General features: G+C 45.8%; 1 protein-coding gene across 5 annotated transcripts in view; it reads left to right on the plus strand.

Moving 5' to 3' along the window:
- ndst1b (N-deacetylase/N-sulfotransferase (heparan glucosaminyl) 1b) overlaps nucleotides 1-12175 on the plus strand; it is a 292956-nt gene that overhangs the window by 98820 nt on the left and 181961 nt on the right. The window lies entirely within an intron of this gene.

Genomic DNA, 12175 nt, shown 5'->3' on the forward strand with positions numbered 1-12175 from the left:
ATGCTGATTTTACTGACTTAGTAAACCCGAGGCCCTGCCCAATGCTCTGGGGCCAAAAGTTCAAAACCCATCAAAGCAGAACTAGTGAGGGTGACTCAATTTTAGTACTAAGCCATCCACATAGAAAATAGGAACAGGCCATTCAGCCCTTCGAGCCTGCTCCACCACTTAAGATGATGATCATGGGTTCCTCCTCTTACCCCTTGATCATTTTGCTGTAAGAATGATAGCTAACTCCATCATGTCAAAGTAACCCCAGGCCCATAGCAATGTGATGGATTTCAAGCATCCCTCTGAAATGGCCTAGCAGCCCATTCAGTTCAAGGGCAATTCAGGATAAGCACCCAGTTACCAACTCGGCCAGCAATACATCTCATTCTCAGCGGGGGATATCATGTCTGCATGGGTTTCCTCCGGGTGCTCCGGTTTCTTCCCACAGTCCAAAGATGTGCAGGTCAGGGTGAGTTGGTCGTGCTAAATTGCCCATAGTGTTCAGGGATGTGCTGGATTAGCCATGGGAAATGCAGGGTTAGACGGATATGGTAAAGGGGTGGGTCTTGTAATGGACCAGGCAGACCCCCTCGTAACATTTTAAGAAGGTAGCTCAGGACCGTAACCTTTCTAGCTGTTTCAGACAGGTATAAGGTGGGTATCCCAGGAGTAAGGCAGCTGGTCAAACTACTTGGCTCCAGATCAAACAGAATTTATTTACACACCACCGAAGGAAACACAAACAAAACAGAATTTAGAATAACAACGATTTGAAAACCCCACCGACACGATCCCCACAACGTAACAAGGGATAAAGGAAAAACCTGTGTGTTTCCCTTTGACAAACCTCTCAGAATTCGCCTCTTTAAAAATAGATGTTGGACACTTCTCCTAAAAGTCTTAACTCTCAGCACCCATTTGTTCCTCTCTTCCTCTGTAAACCAGCTTTGTCTATAGATTTCCGCACTTAAAGGACTACAGAAAGGTGAATGTTATCAAACATCCTTCCACCGAACAGATGAAAAGTGAAATTGCGAGCGTCAAAGAATTGATGAAATGAGATATTTCAATTAGCGTTGAATGCTGTCACTTTCTTCAGTGCCCTTCTGCCTTGTCACTCAAATACTCTTTACATTGTTCTGATCAGGTGTTTCTCCAGGGTACTGTCATTACATTGACGTTTCCTTGAACTCATTTCATACACGTAAGATAAAAAGGCAATCAACAAGGGACTCTAGGCTCATATCTTGACATCCATCATATTGCCTGACATGCCTGCGAATACTGCAGGGCAGAGGTCAGAAAATACCTCTTTCCCCCACTGACTGCTTATCCAAGAACCTAGTATTTCTGCACAGAACTGGGGTGAAATCACTCCTTTAAAACAAGAAATCTCAACTTGCTGCATTGGCGAAACACATTCGATAATTTCCATGCTCGCACGACTGTCTGTATGGAGTTTGCACATTCTCCCCGTGTCTGCGTGGGTTTCCTCCGGGTGCTCCGGTTTCCTCCCACAGTCCAAAGATGTGCAGGTCAGGGTGAGTTGGTCGTGCTAATTTGCCCATAGTGTTCAGGGATGTGCTGGATTAGCCATGGAAATGCAGGGTTAGAAGGATATGGTAAAGGGGTGGGTCTTGTAATGGACCAGGCCAGACTCCCTTGTAACATTTTAAGAAGGTAGCCCAGGACCCTAAGGTGGGTATCTCCGGAGTAATGCAGCTGGTCAAACTACTTGGCTCCAAATCAAACAGAATTTATTTACACACCACTGAAGGAAACGCAAACAAAAGAAAATAGCATTTAGAATAACAACGATTTGAAAACCCCACCGACACGATATCCCCTGCAACGTAACAAGGGAGCTGTTCCAATTTCCTGCAACCTCCCCATAAACACACCCCTTGGCAAAAAAAAGGTAAATTCAAACCCAGGTTCCTACAGCAGAGAGATGTCAGAGGGAGAGAGGATCAGCCAGGGATCATTGGCTGAAACATGGAACCTTTTCCCACTGCACCAATTCTCTGGGTCCCCAGCTGAAAACTAAACCAAACCAGAGTAATCCCTGAACTGGGCCACTCCCCTTTCATTGTACAAGTGTTTTAAAAAATAAAACCTAAAAGCCCATTTCCCTGATTGTTGCCTTGGGCAGTATTTGTTAGCCATAACCAAAGTGGACTAAACCCAGACAAACCGGTACCTCTGCCTTTTACAGCCCCTTTTGAAAAGAAAACAAAGACAGCATAACATTGTTAAAGGAGCATCATCATCACAGTCTGGACTGGATGCTCCTTGGAGGGTCGGTGTGTACTCAATGGGCTGAATGGCCTGCTTCCACACTGTAGGGATTCTGTGATCTGTATGATTATGCTTTCGTTTTTCAAAGGCTCGACCTTTTTTTTTGTGAAAAAGGAAACATGCAGTCTCTCTCCTGGGTGCTAGTTGACTAGGAAATGAGGAACCATTGGTGTGTGGCTTTGTGCAGTGGGTATCTGGAAATCTACGGTGCCATGTGCACATTCAAGCATAGAAACAATCTACTGAGTAAAATGCCAGTTTCGGAAGATAAATTTTCAAACAACAATCACCATTTTTGAGTGATTGTGCAGTCACCAGCTGAATATGACAAAGGATGAGTACTAAAGATAAACATAGAGTCACTGTGCTCTGGGAGATTATGTGTTCAGTGTATTCCCGTATTTAGCGGATCAGAGCAGACAGTACTGGAGTAGATCTGAACCATTGCGACCAGCAATTACAGCCGTCTTAGAGGAAATCTGATATGATGTGCTCAGCTCACTGATAAGACCTGCCAAGTATCCCATCAGTCTTCAATTAATCATTTTGGCTGAGAGCATTTAGCTGCTAAAGGACAATTTTACAAGTCTAATTAAAAAAATTGTTAAAGTCGGGGATTTGGGCTGTTAACATTTAATTGTTTATCACTAAAGCTGTGCTAAATATGTGCTGCTGGCCTGTTTAAAGATGAGATGTGATTTCCCATGGGTTTTCCTGACCACAGGCCTTTGGTATGATGTGTGAACCTCTGCACTCCTCCCACATTAGATTGTGGATGGCTGGTGGATGATTAAAGCCAAAGTGAGGACTGAGGCATCCTTGCAAGAGGATTCACAGTAAGGTTAAAATCAACCGGGTGAAAGTGAGGGTAACCCAAACAGGAGAAAAGGCTCCAGAGATAGCTTCATCCCCAGATCGACGGTAGAGACCAATGCGATGTGCAGAGGAGGAGGCTGAAGGATTTGCGATCATCTCCAGCCAGACGTACTGAGCGGCTGAACCCCTTCCGCCTGAAATCCTCAGCACCACAGGCACCAGTTTTCAGCCAATTCAATTCACCCTGCGTAAAATGTCTTGAGTACATTGATTGCTAATCTCTGCAGTTTGATAGAGATTACTGTACTCTACAGTTTGAAAGAGATTGCAGTCTGACATCACTGCACTCAATGAGGTTTGATCGAAATTACTGTACTCTAATGTGATAGAGATTGATGTACAGCACCCTGTGGTTTAATGGAGATTGCTATATAGTCTAAAGTTATGATACTTTGAGAATTAATGCTGCACTCTGCAAATGGATGGGGATTATATTTAGATTACTGTGCTCAGTGGGTCTGCTACAGTTTGCTGTATTCGGGTTTTCAGAGATCACTGTACCCTGTGGTTGGATAGAGATTTTGCGTCCAACAGTTCAATAGAGATAACTGCATGCCACAGTTTAACAGAGATTGCTATATCTATTGTTTAATCAAGATTGATGCTCTCTACAGATGAATGGGGATTTCTGTGCTCTACAGTTTAACAGTGATTACTATATGCTTCAGTCAAACTGAGATTGCTATACTCAACAATTTAACAGATCGCTGTACCCTTCAGTTTATTGGAGATTACTGTATTATGCAGTATTATGTATTCAACAATGTAACTGAAATTAATGTTCAATACAGTATAACAGACTTGGCTGTACTCTACAATGTAACTGAAATTAATTTACAATAACAGAAGTTGCTGACCCCTAAAATTTAATAGGTTAATATATCCTATTGTTTGACTACTCTATAATTTAACAAACATTATTGTACTCTACAGTTTAACAGATATTGCTGCACCCTACTGATCAGTTGGGATTGTTCTACATTACAGTTCAACATAGATTACCTAACACTACAATTTAATAGAGATTAACAGATTATTGTACCAACAACCAATTGAGATGACTTGCATAGTGATGAATTTAGAGAGCTACAGAGAGAGGGATAGAGCATGGGACTAGCTGGGCAGCTCTTTAAGAAGCCAGTACACACATGATGCACTGAATGGCCTCCTTCTGAATTATAAAACTGTATGATTCTATGACCATACTTTATGTTGAACATGGATTATTTCTACTCTGCAGTTTAATACAGTTTGCCACCCCAAAGATTTAATAGTGATTATTTTATTGTACAGAAATTTAACAGAAATTATATATATTGTATATCAAAGATTATTGTACAATACAATTTAACAGAGTTTACTATACCCTACAATTTAATAGATTATTACATCTGATGATCAATAGAGATGACTGTGCTCTGCATCTAACATAGTTTACTGTGCTCTACGGTTTAATTGTGATTCCTGTATTCCAAGGTTTAATCGAGATTAATGTACCCTACAGTTAACACAGGTTACTAAACTTTACAGTTTACCAGAGATTGCTGCACTTTACAGTTTAATGGAGATTACTGTACCCTACAGTGTAACGGATTGTTGTATTGTATAATCAATAGAAATGACTGTGTTCTACAGTTTAACAGGATATTGTACACTACAGGTTGATAGAAATTACTGTACCCTACTGTAAAGATTATATTAATTTAATTTCTATGCTTTCGATTGTTTTTTAAAGCTAGTGACTGTAGAAGGGGTTCCTGCACTTTGGAAAAACAAGTTACCAAATCTCATTGTTTGTGATGTTTACACTGCTGCTTTATTCCAGCAGTGGAAAGGTTGTTTGTTGACAGTACAACACTCGGGTGTGTGCAGGGTGGGATTTGGCCACCAACAGGGACCTGATTGATTTAACTGTGATCAATCATAGGTGTCAAAGATCATCAGCCAGACAGCAAATCTCTGATTAGCTTCTCCTTTTTGAGTGTGAATGTAATCTCTCTCTCTCCCTCCCTCCCTCTCTTCATTCCTCCCCCTCCCCCCCCTCTCTCTCTCTCTCTCTCTCTCTCTCAGCAGTAAAAGTCTCTGAAATTCAAAAGACCATAAGACATTGGAGCAGAATTAGGCCATTTGGCCCATCGAGTCTGCTCCATCATTCGATCATGGCTGATATGTTTCTCAACCCCATTCTCCTGCCTTCTCCCTGTAACCCTTGATCCCCTTACTAGTCACAAGCCCACCTATCTCTGTCTTAAAGATGGTCAATGACTTGGCCTTCTGCGGCAATGCGTTCCACAGGTTCCCCACCCTCTGGCTGAAGAAATTCCTCCTCATCTTAGTTCCAAAGGGTCATCCCTTCACTCTGAGGCTCTCCTACTAGTGGAAACATCCTCTCCACATCCACTGTATCCAGGCCTCTCAATCTTCTGTAAGTTTCAATCAGATCGCCCCTCATCCATCTAAACTCCAATGAGTACAGACCCACAGTCCTTAACTGCCCCTCATATGGCAAGCCCTTCATCCCCAGGATCATTCTTATGAACCTCCTCTGGAACCTGTCCAATGCCGTCACAAACCTCCTAAAATACGGGGTCCAAAACTGCCCTAATATTCCAAATGCGGTCTGACTGTTATATCACTGCTCTTGATGTCTAGCCCTCTTGAAATGAATTCTAACATTGTATTTGCCTTCCTAACTGCCAACTGAACCTACACGTTAACCTTAAGAGAATCCTGAGCTAGGACACATAAGTTCCTTTGTGCTTCAGATTTCTGAAGCCTTTCTCCATTTGGAAAATAGTCTACACCCCTATTCTTCCTACCAAAGTGCAGAAACTACACTTTTCCACATTGCATTCCATCTGCCACTTCTTTGCCTACTCTCCTAACCTTCTGCAGCCTTCCCACATCCTCAACACTACCTGTCCCTCCACTTATCTTTGTGTCATCTGCAAACTTAGCAACTTAGTTCCTTCATCCAGATCATATAATGTGAATACTTGTGGTCCCAACACTGGCCCCTGCGGAACTCCATCTGCTATCCTGAAAAAGACCTTTCATCCCCACTGTCTGCCTTCTGTCAGTCAGCCAATTTCCCCCACCCATGCTAAAGCCTTGCCCCTAATACCATTGGGTCTTATCTTCTTTAGCAGCCTCCTATATGGCAAATCCAAATAAATAATATCCACCTGCTCTCCTTTGTCAGATTTGTTTGTTACCTCCTCAACTTGACAAGCTCAAGGGCTAAGGGTCCATTAGAATTACTCCTGGATCCCTTGTTCATAGTTCACACCCTCCTGTCACTGATCACCGACTGAATTAAAGGTGATTAATCTAAGGGGTGTGACAGCCCGTTGACACATAGCGTCCAGGTAAATCTCCCCCTCCCTGATGTATCACCATGTTTGAAGCTAAGACTCCAGCTCATCAGCTCTGAGCTGGAGTTCCTCAAGGAACTAACACTTGCTACAGATGTGGTCACTATGAACCACAGTGGGGTCCAGGAGCTCCTATACCATCTAGCTGCAACACATCTCCTGGCCCCTCATTTACATAGTCCTTAATTTGTTTCATTTTAAAATTTCCTACTGTCTTTTAACTTATAGCTGATAGATGTTTCTTCTGTGACCTAACTTTCTGAAAGCAACCTGTAATGGATAGTCAAAATCGTTAATATCACCAACCAATTAACTTACAGTTTTCCTGTGATGTCATTCCTTATTTTGTGCTGGGGTCTTGATCCTGGGCTTCAATTTATCCTGTTAACAAGACCTTACAAACTGTGAGCTACAAATGCAAGCCAAAAGGACCTCTCCCCCTTCGCACTGAATTCCCACACTGTCATTGAGTATATGTAAGGCTGAGATAGATAGGTTCTTGAGTATCAAGGGTTACGGGAAGAAAGCAGGAGAATGGTGTTAAGAAACTTATCAGGGAGAGAGTGAGGACTGCAGATGCTGGAGATCAGAGTCGAAGAATGTGGTGCTGGAAAAGCACAGCAGGTCAGGCAGCATTTGAGGGGCAGGGGAATCGATGTTTTGAGCATAAGGTCTTCATCAGGAATGATCAACTTTTCCAACACCACACTCTTCGATTGAGAAACTTATCAACCATGATTGAATGGCGGAGCAGATTTGTTGGGCTGAATGGCCTAATTTCTGCTTCTATGTCTTATAGTCTTAAGCCTCTAAAGTCACTAAGGCTCTCCTTCCCAACAGTGTGAAGTTTACTGAAGCCTGAGGGAAGGCAGATAGTTCCTCACACCAATTGCTGAAAGCTGTTGCCTTTAAGCAGTAACGGAGAAAGTTTGTAGTTAGTGCACCAATTGCCCTGTGTCTCCTGTGAAAAGTGAAGAACCAGAAAGTACTGGTGAGCAAAAGGAACATCTCATCGAACCTTGTGGGCTGGTGCTATTGAACTGTGTTTCCCAGGTTATTTTCGCACCTTCTATTAAAAACAAACAATGTTTTGTACAGTATGTGTTTGGAGAAGTTTTACAAAGCTCTTAGAGGTTTAATCAGTAGAACTAGATGTTGATAGTTCATAGATGTTTACTTCAAATGATTAGAATGTATTTATTTGTGGTTATCAGTTGTTCTTGTTAAATACAGGAAGCTGGTTAATGTTTTCTGTTAGTTGGTTTCATCAAACAGGTTAATCAAGGACCTATTGTACTCTGATCAAAACATGAATTTTTGGGGTGACTCCGGGAGGAGTGGGCCTTGAGACTTAGCTCAGTGCCGGGAGTGGTGGTTGGGTCGGTGGGGGGTGTGGATCTGACAAGGGAGTCGCGGAGGGAGTGGTCTCTACGGAAAGCTGATAGGGGAGGGGAGGGAAATATATCCTTGGTGCTGGGGTCTGTTTGGAGGTGGCGGAAGTGACGGCGGATGATGCGCTGTACATGGAGATTGGTGGGGTGGTAGGTGAGGACCAGTGGGGTTCTGTCCTGGTGGCGGTTGGAGGGGCGGGGCTCAAGGGCGGAGGAGCGGGAAGTGGAGGAGATGCGGTGGAGGGCACCGTCGACCACGTCGGGGGGGAAATTGCGGTCCTTGAAGAAGGAGGCCATCTGTGTTGTACGTATTTTGAACTGGTCCTCCTGGGAGCAGATGCGGCGGAGACGAAGGAATTGGGAGAATGGGATGGCGTTTTTACAGGGGGCAGGATGGGAGGAGGTGTAGTCCAGGTAGCTGTGGGAGTCGGTAGGTTTGTAGTAGATGTCCGTGTTGATTCGGTCGCCTGAGATAGAAACAGAAAGGTCTAGGAAGGGGAGGGAGGAGTCCGAGACTGTCCAGGTGAATTTGAGGTCGGGGTGGAAGGTGTTGGTGTAGTGGATGAACTGTTCAACCTCCTCGTGGGAGCACGAGGTAGCGCCGATACAGTCATCAATGTAGCGAAGAAAAAGATGGGGGGTGGGGCCAGTGTAGTTGCGGAAGATGGATTGTTCCACATACCCTACGAAGAGGCAGGCATAGCTGGGGCCCATGCGGGTGCCCATGGCTACTCCTTTTGTTTGGAGAAAGTGGGAGGATTGGAAAGAAAAGTTGTTCAGGGTGAGGACCAGTTCGGTCAGTCGAAGGAGGGTGTCGGTGGAAGGGTACTGGGTGGTACGGCGGGAAAGGAAGAAGCGGAGTGCTTTGAGTCCTTCGTGATGGGGGATGGAGGTGTACAGGGACTGGATGTCCATGGTGAAGATGAGGCGTTGGGGACCGGGGAAGCGGAAATCCTGGAGGAGGTGGAGGGCGTGGGTGGTGTCACGAACGTAGGTGGGGAGTTCTTGGACTAATGGGGACAGGACCGTGTCGAGGTATGCCGAGATGAGTTCAGTTGGGCAGGAGCAGGCTGAGACGATGGGTCGTCCGGGGCAGTCAGGTTTGTGGATTTTGGGCAGGAGGTAGAAACGGGCGGTTCGGGGTTGTGGGACTATGAGGTTGGAGGCGGTGGATGGGAGGTCCCCTGAGGTGATGAGGTTATGGACGGTCTGGGAGATGATGGTTTGGTGGTGGGGGGTGGGGTCATGGTCAAGGGGACGGTAGGAGGAGGTATCTGCGAGCTGGCGTTTGGCCTCAGCGGTGTAAAGGTCAGTGCGCCAAACTACTACTGCGCCTCCCTTGTCAGCTGGTTTGATGGTGAGGTTGGGGTTGGAACGGAGGGAGTGGAGGGCTGCGCGTTCCCTTGCACCTGCAGGAGGTGCAACACTTGCGCCCACACCTCCCCCCTCACTTCTCTCCAAGGCCCCAAGGGAAACTTCCATATCCGCCACAGATTCACCTGCACCTCCACCCACATCATCTACTGCATCCGCTGCAGCCGGTGTGGCCTCCTCTATATTGGGGAGACAGGCCGCCTACTTGCGGAGCGATTCAGAGAGCACCTCTGGGCCTCCCGGACGAACCAACCCAACCAACCTGTGGCACAGCATTTCAACTCCCCCTCCCACTCCACCGAGGATATGCAGGTCATTGGACTCATCCACCGCCAAACCACAACAACCCGATGGTCGGAGGAGGAGCGTCTTATCTTCCGACTGGGAACCCTCCAACCGCAGGGGATGAACTTGGACTTCACCAGTTTCTTCATCCCCCCTCCCCCCACCTTGTCTTAGCCGGATCCTTCCAGCCCGGCACCGCCTTCCTGACCTGCAGTCTTCTTCTTGACCTCTCCGCCTCCACCCTACTCCGACCTATCACCCTCACCTTGACCTCTTTCCACCTATCACATTTCCAACTCCCCTCCTCCAAGTCCCTCCTCCCTACCTTTTATCTTCTCCTGCTGAACACTCTCTGCTCATTCCTGAAGAAGGGCCTGTGCCCGAAACGTCGAATCTCCTGTTCCCTGGATGCTGCCTGACCTGCTGTGCTGTTCCAGCAATAAAGTTTCAACTTAGCTCACTTTTCCAAGTAGGCCGGAACAATACAGTTTACAAAGATTATTGTTCCCACAACAATAGGGGTGACGGTATTCTGTAGTTTAAAAAATGTTACTGTGTTCTTCAATTTAACAGTTTATTGTTCCCGACAATCAGTAGCGATAATTGTACTGTACAGTTCAACAGATTGTTGTATTCTGGTTTAACTGAGGTGACTATAAAGGATAGTTTAACCGATTTCTGTACCCTGCAATTTAACAGAGATTGTTGTACACTATTTTCTCAGAGATTACTGGACTCTTCAGTTTAATGCAGGTTAATGTACTCTGTGGTTTAACAAAGATTTCTGTATCCGAGACAAAGATAGAAATTGCTGGAAAAGCTCATAAGGTCTAGCAGCATCTCCAGACAAAAATCAATTGTGAGGAAGGGTCCCTCGCCCTGAACTGTTAAGTCTGATTTCTCTCTACAGTGCTGCCAGACCTACTCAGCTGTTCCAGCAATTTCTACCATTTTGTTTCTGATTTACAGCATCTGCAGTTCTTTCAGTTTTTATTGACTGTACTTGACATCAGGTTGGGTTTTGTAGTCTGAGATTTCTGTAATCAATGTGGTCTGGCCAAAATTGCTGTGGTCCCAGGCCTTTGTTAGTCTTTGCAAATCTGACTGCAGTGTACTCTGTTCATTCTGATACAGCTTCCTGTTGTGAAACTGGTCAATTAGCTTTGCTCCCAGCTGGTGATGATACAGTATTCCTCCTGAGACCATTCGCGGCAATGTTATTTTTACCTAAATTCATTGCAACCTGTTATTCCCAGCTAATATTGTGCTTGGCTGCTCTGAAACAGATGTGAATGAGGTTTCATTCCACTAATCTATCGTCTGATTGACTTAATCAAAATCGGGCTGGTTGATATCTGCTCTTCACCCATTCAGTGGCTCGTTCCTAGCATGAGGAACAGCACGCATAATGATCTTTGAAGCAGACTTACCTCTGATAATTCATTCTTCAATGATGTTACGGGGGGGGTATGCATGTAGAATCATACATCACGCTGCAAATGCAACATTATCTCCGCCAGATGAGATCAATGGATTCTGCCACTACACAGAAGATATTTGGAGAATAATTACAGGTTTTTAATCCCAGTTTTGAGTTTATTCTCCGTTCCAATTCTCTGACACCACATTTCCCAATTCTCATCTCTGTTCTTCATAAAATTAGAATTACAGAATGAGAGGAGTGAAGTGGGCCACTGAGAAGAGAGAGTTTTGGGGCAGAGTGGGGAGTGTGAGAGGGGAAACTGGGAGTAGAGTGGAGAGTGTGAGAGGGGAAACTGGGAGTAGAGTGGAGAGTGTGAGAGGGGAAACTGGGAGCAGAGTGGAGAGTGTGAGAGGGGAAATTGAGAGCAGTGTTGACAGTGTGAGAGGGGAAACTGGGAGCAGAGTGGGGAGTGTGAGAGGGGAAACTGGGAGCAGAGTGGAGAGTGTGAGAGGGGAAATTGGGAGCAGAGTGGGGAGTGTGAGAGGGGAAACTGGGAGTACAGTGGGGAGTGTGAGAGGGGAAACTGGGAGCAGAGTGGAGAGTGTGAGAGGGGAAACTGGGAGCAGAGTGGGGAGTGTGAGAGGGGAAACTGGGAGCAGAGTGGAGAGTGTGAGAGGGGAAACTGGGAGTACAGTGGAGAGTGTGAGAGGGGAAACTGGGAGTACAGTGGAGAGTGTGAGAGGGGAAACTGGGAGCAGAATGGAGAGTGTGAGAGGGGAAACTGGGAGCAGAGTGGAGAGTGTGAGAGGGGAAACTGGGAGCAGAGTGGGGAGTGTGAGAGGGGAAACTGGGAGCAGAGTGGAGAGTGTGAGATGGGAAACTGGGAGTACAGTGGAGAGTGTGAGGGGGAAACTGGGAGCAGAGTGGAGAGTGTGAGAGGGGAAACTGGGAGGAGAGTGGAGAGTTTGAGAGGGGAAATTGGGAGCAGTGTTGACAGTGTGAGAGGGGAAACTGGGAGCAGAGTGGGGAGTGTGAGAGGGGAAACTGGGAGCAGAGTGGAGAGTGTGAGAGGGGAAACTGGGAGCAGAGTGGAGAGTGTGAGAGGGGAAACTGGGAGGAGAGTGGAGAGTGTGAGAGGGGAAACTGGGAGCAGTGTGGACAGT

Source organism: Chiloscyllium plagiosum, unplaced genomic scaffold (genome assembly GCF_037043375.1).
Source record: "Chiloscyllium plagiosum isolate Xiang-an unplaced genomic scaffold, Cpla_swu_hap1 HiC_scaffold_16, whole genome shotgun sequence".
NCBI classification, from domain to species: Eukaryota; Metazoa; Chordata; class Chondrichthyes; order Orectolobiformes; family Hemiscylliidae; genus Chiloscyllium; species Chiloscyllium plagiosum.